This window comes from Balaenoptera borealis (genome assembly GCF_965194805.1).
Source record: "Balaenoptera borealis genome assembly, chromosome: 15".
NCBI classification, from domain to species: domain Eukaryota; kingdom Metazoa; phylum Chordata; class Mammalia; order Artiodactyla; family Balaenopteridae; genus Balaenoptera; species Balaenoptera borealis.
In genome coordinates this window covers 85,831,326-85,847,159 of record NC_138871.1, presented here as the reverse complement: position 1 = coordinate 85,847,159, position 15,834 = coordinate 85,831,326, and positions in this window count along the sequence as shown.

Below are 15,834 nucleotides of genomic sequence, written 5' to 3'. Positions count from 1 at the left end.
TAACAACCAAACTGAATGAGGGATAGAAGGAAGAATCAAAAAGCCAGGACCTTCATTCTCCTTGGGGTAGTGATTCAAAGGGAGTTGTAATCAATTAGAGACCGAACCTGCTCAATGGGCTGCTCATTCAAACATATTATCCCCCAAATCTGGAGCCCTCTATTAATCTCAGAAAAAAATTTTTTTCCTTTCCTCCACTTTGGAGAAGTGTAGAGAAAGCATGCAGGAGGCTGAGCATACAAACTGAAGGAAAACTTGAAATACCATTTTAAAAACTTATAAAGTGAGTGTTGGGAACATACTGCAACCTAAAGTAGCATAAAGATACAATCTCAGGTCTAGAACAAATAATGTCTATGAAAAGGAGTTTGCTTAGACTGAATTTTTGTTTTAGTAGGACTTGACAGAACAGTTCTCTATTTGGGGTAACCACATGAAATTAATGTCTACAATGGGGAGGATATTAGCCATCTGGAAAATTTAGCTGTGTCAGAGCTGTAAAGGTGTAGGTAAAATATAGTGTAGTATTAATAACTTAGATTTTGGAGTCACACAGACCTAGATTTTCGGCTGTCTCTGCCTTTTATTAGCTACCAGATCTTGGGCAAGTTACTTAACCTTGCTAAGCCTCAAGTTTCCTCATGTGTAAGAATGAGCATAATAATAGCACCAACTCTGAGTTATGAGGTTATAAAAGCTTACCTAAGTGAAGAACTCAGAACTGTGCTTTGTATATGGTAAGACTGAAGAAATATTAATTACCATCCAAGAAATGTAATGTGATTCTGAAAATGGAAACTATTTTTCTCATATTAAAAGTACTACATCTTCATGTTTTTAATGAAGAAAATGAGGCCCATATTTTAAGCTAACAGCTCAGTGACGATAGCATAAATTTGATGCAGGCCTTCTGACCAATATCTGCTAATTAGACCTGAAGCTCTTAAACTGTGATGAAGGGGGAAAGAATTGAATTAATTATATACGATGCCTCACTGTCCTACCACAGATAACATTCATCCTATAAAAATGATTCTCACGTGCTTGATTCTTAAAAACAAACATTTACTGAGTGCTTGCTATATTCAAGAACTGTGGGGCAGGGCATGCTGTAATGAGGAAATGATGCTTATAATCAAAAAAAGAAACAGTCATATGTATACACAAAACAGAGAGTGAGGGGTTACAAGTACCAAGTCAGATCCTTTTCTTAATGTTAAAATCAAAAGAAAGCATCCAGGAGAAAAAAAACTTGGCTGGAAGTCAAAAGACCTGAACTTTAGTCCTGACTTTTTTTTTTTAATTGAAACATAGTTGATTTACAATGTTGTGTTAGTTTCAGGTGTACAGCAAAATGACTCAGTTACACATGTATATATATGAATATACATATTCTTTTTTTTACATTCTCTTCCATTATAGGTTATTACAAGATACTGGGTATAGTTCCCTGTGCTATATAGTAGGTCCTTGCTGGTTATCTATTGTATGTATATTAGTGTGTATATTTTAATCCCAAACTTTTAATCCTGACTTTTCCACCGAATAGCTGTGAACTTGAGAAATCTGCTTAACTTTTCTATGCCTTAAATTTCTCATTGTTATTATTATTATTATTATTATTATTATTATTATTATTATTATTATTATTTTGGCTGTGCTGGGTCTTAGTTGCGGCATGCAGGATCTTTAGTTGCAGCATGCGGGGTCTTAGTTGTGGCATGAGGGATCTAGTTTCCTGACCAGGGATTGAACCCGGGCCCCCCTGCATTGGGAGCATGGAGTCTTAACCACTGGACCATCAGGGAAGTCCCCTCATTGGTAAATATGGATAATGATAGCTTTTCATTCTGCCTCACAGAAGTATCGTGACTATGAGCATGAAATTAATAATAGGCTAAATAATTTTTAAAGATATTAGCAATATTAGTATTAGAAATAATAATGAGCAGGAAAAAGCTTTCAGTATAGCAACCACATTTTAACAAGAGTTACTAACTTAGACCAAATGGTAAGAGCACTAAGCAGCGTTCACGTATAATTAAATGACTATCTACCGGTGTTCTCATCCTGCCTCGATAGGTCTGCCCCCAGAATTGGCTATGGTAATTCAAGACTGCTAAAATGAAGATTTCCCTTTCCAACTTATTTTTAATTTTGAATAAACCACTCAGAAGAAATGAATAATCTACCAAGCTGCTTTTGTTTCATAAAAATTGTATGTGTCATGAAATGAGTCCCCAAGGCAATTATCTTGCCTATTCTATGCCCTCATATAATATCTTGGGATAACTTTGATGAGGGGCATTGGACCATTCGCATAATAAAAACCCCAGGTAACTGGCTGACATCTTTAAGCACTTACAAGCTAACCCTAGCCTGAGACCAAAAAATGGAATACAGAAAGCACCCTTGGGACTTCCCTGGTGGCGCAGTGGTTAAGAATCCTCCTGCCAGTGCAGGGGACATGGGTTCGATCTCTGGTCCAGGAAGATCCCACATGCCGCGGAGCAACTAAGCCCGTGTGCCACTAAGCCCGTGTGCCACTACTGAGCCTGTGCTCTAGGGCCCGTCTGCCACAACTACCGAGCCTGCGTGCCACAACTATTGAAGCCCGCGTGCCTAGAGCCCGTGCTCCACAACAAGAGAAGCCACTGCAATGAGAAGCCTGCGCACCGCAATGAAGAGTAGCCCCCGCTCGCCGCAACTAGAGAAAGCCTGCGCACAGCAACGAAGACTCAATGCAAACACCATTTAAGACAGGGGTCCCCAACCCCCGGGCCACGGACCACTACCAGGCCACGGCCTATTAGGAGCCAGGCCACACAGTAGGAGGTGAGCCGCAGGCAAGCAAGAGAAGCTTCATCTGCCGCTCGCCATCACTCGTGTTACCGCCTGTACCATTCCCCCACCCCACCCCCTGGTCTGTGGAAAATTTGTCTTCCATGAAACCGGTCCCTGGTGCCAAAAAGGTTGGGGACTGCTGCTTTAAGACATAATGTGCTTCAGTTAGGACATCAAGCGTAACAAACACAGGAAACAGTAGAGATAGGAGACCTGCCTGGAGCCATTGAAGTCCTGGCTCTGCTGTTTTCTGGCTCTAAGGCTGACCTGTAACAACAAACAAACCACTTATCTTCAGTTTCATTGTCTATACATTAGGAGATTAAAAAACTAAATAATTTCAATGGTTCCTTCTTCCTCTAAAATTATGATTCCCAAGAATTTCTAGAATTTTTTTCTGTCTCTCTGAGCCATTCAGTATAGGTTTATTTGACTAAGAGATACAAACAAAACTAATTATTATTAATCAATTTGAGAACTGCATTGCTTTCCAGTTGCTCCACTGGTTTCAGAACTACCTGTAATGTATTACATCTCTAATCAACTTTCTTCTCGAAAATATCTATTATTCTCAGTGATCTGTGATGATTTCTGTGTTGTATCTGTGCATCTTGGGGAAATATTTCATTTTCCTCATAGATTTATTTAGCTTTTCCACCTTTGTATAAATGAGTCAAGTCTCAAAAAAAAAATCCCCTTAGCGCTTATTTATTGTAAGTACACCATCTGAAACCCTCTGATCCTTAGGCATAGAAAAACAAAGTACAAACCCTCACGCTTCCCCATGCTTGCATAATGGCATTTGTGTCCAAATTATGAAACATCTTAAATGTAAGTCAAAATACCCACCGCAGATTTCATCATAATCACCATCACCACTAGTCACGCTATTGCGTCTACTTAGGTGACCACAAGGGGTAAGAAGATCTCATTTTCTCGGTTCTGCCTAATCAGGTTATTTTGATTTATCTATAATTATAAGAAGTTTATCTAGAATCATTAAATATATTGACATCTCACTGCTCTTCCAAATAGTCTACTCTGGCTGCTAGGGGAGGAGCTAGACCCTCACCTCTTCTGTTGCCGGCTCTGGAACAAAGAGAAAGCCTTCAGTGAGTCTCCAGCCCACCAAAGAATTCTGCATTGTCCCTCAGAAGCCCATCACTTTCAGCAAATTTCCCTCTTCATGAGTAAATGTGTCAAAAAACGTATTTTGTTGTAGATATTTTCTGCTTAGACCCTTCCCATATTACTGTCATTTTTCAGATGCTGGGTTTTGCTTCACAAATTGCAATACCAATGCTAGAGCCCTAAACAGTGAAGAATTAGGAATAAGAATTGTCTCTGCATGTAAAGTCTTTGGTTGCCACATCTAACCCACTTCCCTTGTCAAAGGACTTGCTGTCCTGGACAGGTTACTCTTTTGGTTAAACATGAGGTACCTGCTAAGGAAGGTCCTTATAAACAGATCATGGTTTCAATTTCATCAAATATCTTTTATTTTCCATTTGAAAGCCAATAGTTATTCTCTCTTATTTGGGTTTTTGTATGTAAATTCTGACCCAGGCTTAAAATTCTGTATATCACAAGACAGTTCTTATGAAAATCACAACACATTGAAATTAAGGGGAAGGGCTTCCCTGGTGGCGCAGTGGTTAAGAATCCTCCTGCCAACGCAGGGGACCTGGGTTCGAGCCCTGGTCCAGGAAGATCCCACATGACACGGAGCAACTAAGACCGAGCACCACAACTACTGAGCCTGCACTCTAGAGCCCGCGAGCCACAACCACTGAAGCCTGCGCGCCTAGAGCCCATGCAACAAGAGGAGCCACCGCAATGAGAAGCCAGTGCACCACTATGAAGAGTAGCCCCCACTCACTGCAACTAGAGAAAGCCCATGCACAGCAACGAAGACCCAATGCAGCCAAAAATAAATAAATAAAAATTAAAAATTTTTAAATAAATAAATTAATTTAATTAAATTAAGGAGAAAACTGTAATGAAAGAGGTACCAAATGTTCCCAAGTTAGTTTAAACCAATTGTATTACTAAATTTATAAATAATGTGTTGCCACTTCCAGAATGAGAATGCAGATCGGGTGGAAATAACCTCCAATGGAAGCCCCTTTCTTAGATTCTTCATTTGCAATATTATCCCTAATTTTGTTGAGGCATTGGGAAGGTAGGATTATAGAAAGTACCAGGTAAAGAAGTTGGGTCCTGGAACCAGATTGCCTGAGTTTGAAGCCTACTTATGACTTAATTGATTTGGGGCAAGTTTTTTAACCTCCTTGGGCCTCAATCTTCTCATCTATAAAATGGGAATAATAATGATTTGTGCCATTCAAATAAGTTAATACACATAAAGTACTTAATGCTTGTAATATTGTAAGCTCTTAATAAATATTAGCCATCATCACCTCCATCATCATGATCATCGTCCTCACCATTATTATTATAGGAATTGCTGGTCTTACAGTATATGGTCACATTTACCATGGGTACTACATACAGAGTAGAAGTGTAGTTTAGCAACAAAGGCTGGTTTAGCTTCTTCCTCCAAATTGAGGGCTGGGGGTGGGGGGGACACCAAGGGCTAAGATTTGGAGTATAAAGAGTACATTAACTTAAATGATTTATGACAGTCCTGGCCTATCTCACCTGAAAGCATTAACAGAGCTTTATATTTACAAAAATAAATGACAGCTAGGTTTAAACTTTTACATCTTCTTAGATGCTGGAATATATTATGGTAAGTTATATTATTTTGTTTTTTAACTGTCAGTATCTATTCTGAGCCTTTACAACCTACACAGTAGGAAAAGGATGAAAAAAAAAAAGACAAATGGTAATTTATATAAGAATTTCACGGGTAAGAACTAAGCAAATGAATGTATAATTTATAATTTGGCATATTACTTTGTGACACATTTTAAAATGATTACTCTGATTGATGATTTTGAAATTCCAGGTAGCATTAGACTCCATCCTTCCATACAGTGTTTCTTTGAATACCGTCTCTGAATCCACAAATATTTATCTTTTTCTGGTTAGCGTCCAGCTGGTAACCAATGAAATGATCTTACATTATTCTAGGATGGGAGCCAGGAACTTGATCTTATTGCATAAAGCTATTCCATTCCTCCTTGTATAAAATGTATTCACCTACTGGTCCCTAGATATTTAGCTGAGAGAGCACTTAAAATTGTTTTCTTTGGAGTTGCTTGGGTGTCACTGAGAAATAAACGAATAATAAAACCAACCCCACTATGTCTGACACAACCCAACAAGTCAGTGTGTCTCCATGCCTTCCACAGGACCACCTTAATCAGAATCACCCAGGACATTTGTTTAAAATCCAGATTCCTGTACCATACCAAACACATAAAGAATCAGAGTTTTTTTAAAAAAAAAGAAGAAGACAATGAAGAATCGTAATTTCTAGGTCAAGGCGCTGGAGTCTGCATTTTACCAATGTGCAATTCTTACGCATATACTAAAGTTTAAGAAGTGTTTCCCTATTAACATACCTCTGAGCTTGTTCACTGTATCTAATCAGTTTCCCCCAACGTGGATTAACTGGGCAAATATAAAAGAGGCCTAGCACTGAGGGACATGATCTACACCCAGGGCAAGCAGCTGAATCACCCCAGCATCAAGGGACAGATATTTTGATCATTGATGTTTTCTATTGAAACACTTGTAATGAAGAGGGGAAATGATGGAAAAATCTGCACATAATGAGGTATGGGGAAGTCATTCCGGCTTATACATGGTTTAACTTACACTTTACTGACCAAAGTGGCCTGTTTTGTGGCCTTTCAGACATGCATTGTACATCTGCTTTGGTCATTGAGGAGGAGAATGCATTTGAAAGTCGAAATGAAATGCTGAGTACATTCTAGTTAATTGCATATGTGCAATAAAGATAAAGATATCAATATTCCTCTGTATTTCTGTGTTTTCTTACAAATATCAAAAATCTGCCAACTATGAGATTCTGTGTTTGAGAGCCAGCATTGGCCAATGCACCATTCAAATGATAGAGAACTAGGACCAGGAAGAGAATTTGGTAATCAAATGGAATTCATTTACCACAGTGTTCAGTTTTTAAGAGCCTCATCTAGATCAAGACCTATAAGCAATATGCATACATAAAGTCTTTGCCAAGGAATAGTATATCTAAGGTCTTCTATGGAAAAAAAAAAAGTAATTATAGACAAATATTAACAAGACCATCCAGGGAGAAAATGAATAAAGGAGCAGTTAAGACATCTTAGAACAATGCAGACTTTTTTTCCTCGGGCTTCTATTTTTTGAATTTCATTTTTATTTTTTGTAAAGTAATACAAGTTTTTAAAAAATCAAATAGCACTGTGGTCAACAAAAAAGGAAAGTCCCCTGTCCCACCTCTCCCCACTCCTGTTTTGTTTCCCATAGCCAACATTTTCAACTCTTATAACTGTCTCTATTTGTATTGTCCTCTACATTCTCTTTTAAAAAAAAAAGTTTATACTGCTATTTCAAGGCTTTCTCATTTTAAACATTATACATTGACTACTTTACTATGCCTGGTGAGAATACAGCTCTTTTCCCATCCTCCCTCCAACCCTATCCTCGCAATATAATTGTATCACTCCTTTGGGTTAAGTAAATAGTCAGAGTTTCCATTATTATGACCTCAAAAATATTGTCCAAAGATAAGTCACATATATACTATGATTTTGTTTCCATTTCTCTACTACTTTGTATTTTTCCTAGAGTTAACATTTGGCTTTTCATTTTCTTCAGTTTTCCATGTACCTATCACTAATTCATCTCTAAATCCCACCACACAACTCTAAAACTCTTTTATCACCACGATCATATGCATTGTATAATCTATCAGTTTTATGTTTTTGCAGGTGTCTTGGAACCCTACTTCCTCCTGATTTGTTCTGGATTGTCTGCTCTCTAAACTCTAAAGCAAGCCTTCAGTGTAGGATTTACTTTTTTGGGGGGGGTGCGGGTTTAGGGTGTCACGGAAGGACCCCTTTCACGTCTCTCCTACACTGGAGCGCACAGATGTTGCACAGCCAGGAGCAACCCTCAGTCACACCGCGGGGCTGTTCTAACAGTACCCACTCCCTGCCCAGCTACCCCCTGCCGTTTGATACTTAGGATTTTAGGGACCAGATGGTACATGCATTCTCAACAGGGGCAATATTGCCTCAATAGGGGGCAAAAATTGTTTTGGAGGAAGGGGGAGGCCAAAAAAACTTACTCTTTAAAATACAAAGCACATACATCTAGTACATAAACAGATATATAGTATATCTGTAGTATTTAAATTTCATGAGTGGGACTAATTAGGGAGGGAAAAGTCTAAAAAGACTCCTCAGGGGAGCAATAATAAAAGGAAAAAAGATTGAGGAACGCTGAGATAGTACAGCCTTTGCCACAAATGCACCAGAATGTCAGATACCCCAGGTAGCTGTCACTTCTCACATCTCAGCCCTGCAAGTCTCTCATGGGTTTGCGTGATGGGTCGTTGGTAACATGCAGAACTGTCGCTGCCAGGAAGCCTGGCAAATACGGTTTTAGCGTTCTAGAGTCTAACGCAGAGGGAGGCTGTCAGAAAGGGAGAGGGAGGGTGGGTGTTGAGTTCACCATTCTGTAGCATCTGCCAAAGCTGGGTCTAGAATAGATTGAGACCATTTTGCACTTAGAATTGTGAAGCCATTGCTCCATCTTCTTATAAGTTCCAATGATGCTGCTAAGAAATGCCACTTTAATTCCTGATTCTTTGTGTGTGACCTGTTATGGGTTTTTTTTTGGGGGGGGGGGTTCTCCTTCCTCCTCTGGAACCTTTTTGATATTCGTTTTATCATTGATGTTCTGAAATTTTAGTGATGTGTCTTGAGGTGGGTCTTTTCTATTCATTGTTGGGTATTTCTGTGGGCCCTTTCATTCTAGAAACACATGATCTTCAATTCAGGGAAATTTTCTTCTTTCTTTGATATTTTTCTCCCGTTCATTATGTCTGTTCTCTCTTTATGGAATTCTTATTTGTAAAATACTGGACTTCTTGGATTGATCCTCTAATTTAATTTTTTCCCTATTTCCAGCTCTTTGTTTTTTCTTATATAAGACTGCCTCAATTTTATCTTCCGACTTTTTCCTAATTTTTTCCTTCAAATATTTTTCATTAAATCAATGACAAAAGTTATATACATTTCCCTCATCAAAAATTCTTGTAATGAATAAAAGTAACAAAATGAGATAACAGTGACATATGTTTCATACATTAAAAAATTTCCTGTTGGAAGAAAGGGAATTTGTACAGCAAAAGAAAACAAGCACTCAGAACACACCCAAATGTATGTGCAAAGACATATCCATCAACTAGCTGACTGTGTTTTATTGTTTGCATAATTACTAGACCAAACACTTATGAAATATAAGTGAGAACATTAAGAAATATGAGATCCACTTCATGTTTCTAATTTTCACAATGCCAGCGCTAGACTCATAATAGTATCTTTATTGACTCTAAATGTTAAATGTTTCCAAAGTAAAAAGCAAACAACTCCTAGATCCTGCTGAGCAGGTTTTGCTGAAATAGTGGATTTCACTATACTGACAAGGAAAATCTGACTCAGCTTATAGTAAAATAGTATGAGTAATAAAGAACACCAAATAAATATCACTAAGAGTATTACCTACACATATTAAAGTATTGATTTGAACCATGTTCTAATTGAATTGCATGCTCGTCAAATCAGCTAACTTTACCTAAGACATAACACCATATCAGAGAATATGAATTCACCCACCAATAGTTTCCAAATACCTAACCCCAAATTCGTATTTGTATACTCGTTAAGAATTACAGTTTATTTAGAAAAGAAAAACACACATGCATCTTTATAATCTAAAATATTTCATATTATGCATAAACAATATTCAGATTTAAGCTTTGGACCATGTTTACTTTTTCCTAAGTTACATTTCCTAAGTCATCAAGATTTTCTTATAAAGGTAATTATTAGGTGTATTAATTAAACAAACTTATAGTAGTATTTCCAATGCCAAATTTCCACCTATTAGATATGAAAGTATAAACTTCTTATGAATAAAGATATTTGTCCAGATTTGGGGTCTAAACATTTTCTCAGGCAAACAATTTAGTGAAAAAAATTTGACCTTCATCTTAAAATGTATGCAATCTCATAATAAGCCCCTGGATTTCCAAGTTGAAACAAATCTTGGATTTCTGGAAAAGATAAACCCTTTATTTAAAAGGAGAATGGTGGGTTATAAACTCACCAACGTACTGAAAATCCTTTCGTTTCAGAAAAGCCAATACTCCTGCTAAAGATGTGGGCAGTCGGTTATAACATGGATATAAATTTCACCAATATTACTTCTCCTCCTTAATAGTATTGCTGTAGATGCATCTTTGACCTTGAGCAGTGGTCTCATTTGATGGCCTGTGTAATATATTTGATTCTCTATATACAAATCAAACATTTACTCCCCAAGATATCATATTCACAAAGTCAAAAATTATACTTTTATTTAGAGAAGTAACAGTGACAGAGTCAAATGAGCCATCACTGTTTGCTACTAACAAGATAGAAATTCTGAACAATATTTTCACTCGTGGCCATTATTGATGTCTGTAAGAGCTTATAGCACAAGATAAAATTCTCATCAACCTTAAAAAAAGTAGCAATGAAAACAACAAGTTCAATCCTGGAAAATTTTCCGCTATCCCCAATATAAGTTAAATTAACCAATATAAAGCACAAACAGGGCTTCCCTGGTGGCGCAGTGGTTGAGAATCTGCCTGCCAATGCAGGGGACACGGGTTCGAGCCCTGGTCTGGGAAGATCCCACATGCCGCGGAGCAACTAGGCCCGTGAGCCACACCTACTGAGCCTGCGCGTCTGGAGCCTGGGCTCCGCAACAAGAGAGGCCGCGATAGTGAGAGGCCCGCGCACCGCGATGAAGAGTGGCCCTCGCTTGCCGCAACTGGAGAAAGCCCTCGCACAGAAACGAAGACCCAACACAGCCATAAATAAATAAAATAAATAAATAAATAAATAAAGCATGACACAAATTAAGCAATGTGAATGCCATCAAGCTTTAAAAAAAAAAAAAAAAAAAGCACAAACACAGTGATGCAGTAGAGGAAAACTAGGGCTCAAAGGTGTGACAGAATATTCCTTCTGACGTCATAACTATTCTAATTGACTACACATGTTCCCATCTGGAGAATTAAATAACTCTGATTCAACCTGAATGGATAAGCAAAATTAGCATCAGTGATGCCAGTATTAGAAATTTTAGAGACTGCCCTGGTGGTGCAGTGGTAAAGAATCTGCCTTCCAATGCAGGGGACGCAGGTTCGATCCCTGGTCGGGTAACTAAGGTCCCACATGCCACGGGGAAACTAATCCCACGCGCCTCAACTAGAGAAGAGAAAACCCTCACGCCACAACTAGAGAGAAGCCCATGTACCACAACAAAAGATCGCGCATGCCTCAACGAAGATCCTGCATGCCTCAACTAAGACCCCACGCAGCCATAAAAATTAATTAATTAATTAATTAATTAAATTTTTTATAAAAAGAAATTTTAGAAACTCCACTTTTGTCTTTGAAACTTCCACAGATGACAAGATCAAGAGGAAACCAGCTCATTGATAATTGAACAGCTCATTGAGTTTTTAGAGAACATTAAAAAATTCATATGAAGTGCATTAAGTTAATACATCCTTAAGTATTAGCTATTGCACATTTGTTCATTTACTCTGAAACTATTTTTGTTTATTGAAGAGATAATAGAAATATATCTAACAGTCTTTCCATGAACTGCAAACCTCCTTAACTATATCTCTAATCTTAGTGCACCTACCACCTTTAAGTTAATTCTCATACACATTATAGGAGCTTCAATAATTGTAAAGCACGATGCTCAAATAACTTTTTATTAGCTGAAATTTTGTTTGTAGATATAAATAAAACTTTGAGCATATTTTGTCATTATATCAATGGATCAAATTTTTTCAAAAACGGCTGACACCTTTTAAAATTCTAATATCATGGTAGATTAGATAGATATGAAATAGGCAAAGATCAAGTTAAAAGAAAGCATTTATTTCAATCAATAAAATAGAGGGACTCCTTTTATGTCCATTACTTTAATCTTTCAGTAACAAAATATGTATTTGAATGAGCTTCAATCTGAAAACTGAGCAATTGTTAGCCCTGAGAGGGAGTGAGAAAAACTGAAACGCTTCTTTGGTGCTTTTGCTCAAAATCATCAGCATCAATAATAAAGTCAGAAAGGAAGAATTATTAAGTGAACATCAAACTGCCAAGGACCTCGGGCATATTTAATCACCTCAGCCAAGTATCTTACACATGTGTTTCATTAGCCACAGGGAAGCTGGGTAGAGTGTGGATAGATTGCTATAAAATCAACAACAGCTGAAAAAGACAAGGCAAGCGTGTGGGGTGAGGGACATCAGCTTTCTCAGTCCACAATTATCAGGGTGCTCATGGTAAAGAAAACACCTTGCCAAAATGAAACAAACAGAAGGATCTATGTGTGGTTCAACAGATTTGCTCAAAATGTCACCTCTAAGATTTTTGGACTCCCCAGAATTGTTGAATTACTTTTAATAGCTGCAGCCTGCTATGCTAATAAACATTTTTTAATATAGAGAAACTCATATTCTAATTCCTAATTTTTTTACAAGATATTTCTAGAATATAAAATTGCTCCCATGTAACCAAATATTTAACCCCTGGTTTTAGAACAGGAAAAGTCCCTTATAGCCCGCCAATTTAACAAATGGAGAAACTGAGGCACGGGGATATGTATTAATTTGCCCAATTTCATAGAGCAATCGAGTGGCAGAGCAGGGACTTCATGCCAAATCTCCCACTCAGAGCTCTTTCTAGACTATGCAGAGCCTCCTCTGTGTCAGCCTTCTACGGGGGACACGAGAGAGTCGCAAAGAGCGTGCTGAGGTCTTAACATGCAATTAGGAAGATGAGGTACAGCCTTCCACACCCAAAACAACCCAAAGCAGCTAAATAACAATACAAGGCTGTATGTGATAAATTAAAAACCAAAAACAAGACAGTGAAGTGCTACAGGTGTTCACAGAAGGGAAATAATGTAGGTGTGAGCAGCGGTCCCCAATCTTTTTGGCACCAGGGACCGGTTTCGTGGAAGGCAGTTTTTCCGCAGGTGGTGAGGGGGATGGTTCAGGCGGTAATGCCAGCGATGGGGAGCGACGGGGAGGGACGGGGAGCGACAGATGCTGCTCACCTCCTGCTGTGCGGCAGGGGTTGGGGACCCCTGGGTTTGAGGACCGAAAAATAGTTTCATGAACTATATCTTAGAACAGTAGAACTTTTTTTCTAACTTGTTATTAAGAAATAATTTTAGCCTTAAAATAATTACAAAAATAAAAATAGTTCAAGAAACCCTTGTATACCCTTCATCCAGATTCAGATCCACTTACTGTTAACATTTATCCCATTTGCTTTGTCATCTGCACTATTTATTTATTCCTTCACTCATTTGTTTTTCACACATTTTTTTCCAAATCACTTAAGGTAAGTTACATACATGATGACTTTTTTACCCCTAAATACTTCAGTGTGTATTTTTTAAGATTAGGAATTTTCTCTTAAATAACCACAACACAGTTATCAACTTCATAAACTATGTTGCTAGATAATGCATTTATCTAAGCTAACAATCTACAATCCATATTTCAATTCTGTCAGTTGATCTAACACCATTTTAAAATCTTAGGACATGTTCCCAGTATAGGATCCAGTCTATGGTTAGGTATTGCCTTGAGGTATCAGGTCTCTTTAGCCTCAATCAGTCTGGAACATTGATCAACCTGGGATATAGCCACAACCTTTCCCTGTCTTTCGTGACATGGACAGTTTCGAAGACAATAGTTCTAGCTTCCACTATCTTTTCTGCTTTTAATATAACAGTCCTCATTTTGTGCCTATCTGCTGTTTCTTCATGATTGCATTGGGGTAATGTATTGTTTGCCCGTGATAGCCATCTGTCCTTCAGAGGTGATGTTCATTTTGATCACCTTGGTCAAGGTGTTGTCCAATCTCCCCACTGTACAATTTTGTTTCTTTTTCTCCCTTGCAACCAATAAATAGTTTTATTAGGAAATGATATATTAAGATCTTGCAAATATCCTGCTCCTCATCAAAACTTCTCTTAAACTTAGTAGCCATTGATTTCCAGAGTCAATCTTTACAACGATGGTTGCAGAGTGGGGATTTTCCAACTCCAGTACTCCCACTTCATTTAATGTTTGGCTTCAGCATTCTGGTGTAAAACGGAGCCCTTCCTTCTTCTCACCCGTCTATCTGTTGATTGACTTATCTTTTTCTTTCCTTCTTCTTTCCTTTCTTTCTTGTCTATTGTAATTCGATAATAATGATTTCCCTTTTTTTTTTTTTTTTTTTTTGTGCTGCACCACACGGCTTGTGGGATCTTAGTTCCCCAACCAGGGATTGAATCTACACCCTCAGCAGTGAAAGCATGGAGTCCTAACCACTGGACCACCAGGGAATTCCTGATTTCCTATTTTTAAATGCTTTACAATTCATTATTGTATTTAATTATTTTGAGGCAAATTTCCCAGATTTGGTCATTGGGAGCCTTCAAGCTGGCACCTATGTCCTTAGGGTATGCCCTATAGTTTTTTTTTGATCACTTCCTTACTTCCTTGGCATATGGAAGAATTTATGGAACAATATGTTCCAGACCCATCTCACATCTACTCTGTCCCAGCCCTAGGGAGGAAACTACCTGGAAACAGCCAGTCTCTTATACTTGAACCTTTGGGTAGCTTCTGAAGATGTGTAGAATTTTGATAGGCAGAGAGAATGAACACTAGCATTTCAGGTTCAAACAAGAAATATGCTGAACACAGAGAAAGGATTTCACTTTCCCTCTTTGTATAAGTTTTCTACAGCTATGTAACAAATTACACCTAAAAATAATCACTTAAAACAGTCATTCTGTGGATCTTCAGTTGAGGCAAAGCCCAATGGGAATGGCTTGTCTCTGATCCACTTTGTGTCAGCTGGACTCAATTAAGGCTAGAGGATCCAAGATGGCCCCACTCACATCTGGGACCTTGGTGCTGCCTGTTGGCTGGGCACTAATGCTCCTCCATGTGGCCTCTCTCTCCATCAGGAGAGCTTGACTTCCTCACATTGCAGCCCAGGGTTACAAGGGGGTGAGAGCAGAAGCTGCCAGGCCTTTTAAGGCCTTGGCCCGGAACTGGCATAGGGTCATTTTCCTTGCACTCGACTGATGAAAGCAAGTCATAAGGCCAGCCCAGTTTCAGAAAGGGGGAAATACACTCCACCTCTTGATGGAAGGAGCAGCATGCATGTATAGGATGGGAAGATCTTTAAACACAGTCAACCACGTCCTCTTTTTACCCTTTCAATTTTTCGAAGTTAAGTTAGTAGTTTTTGAATTCCAACATGGAAAGGAAGAAATGGAGAGTTTCAGATAGCTGAATAGGAAAGCATTATGTGACTTTTATTTGAACAATGTGATCATTAAAGGATCAAGAAATTCTTGCTCCCTACATTGAGTGAGAGTTCTGTTTATGAAAGATGAAAAGTAATGTTCAAAAGTTATTGGAATAATTTGTACAGGTATCTTGAAATTTTAAAAAAATCTCAGCTTAAGTGAGATTGAGAATCTGGAAACGTTCCAAGGCAGATACACAGAAATAATTTTTTTTAAGTAATTATTCATAAAGAAAGTTTTGAAAATCAAAGGATGGAGGCGGAACGTGGGAACTATAGATGGGGATTTGATTATTCTTTTTTGATTCTTTTAAACATTGTTTTCCATTTCCAGTAAGGGCAGAATAACAGGCAGCAACAACAAAGACAGATTTGCATTTCAACATAACTAAATAAAATCTTG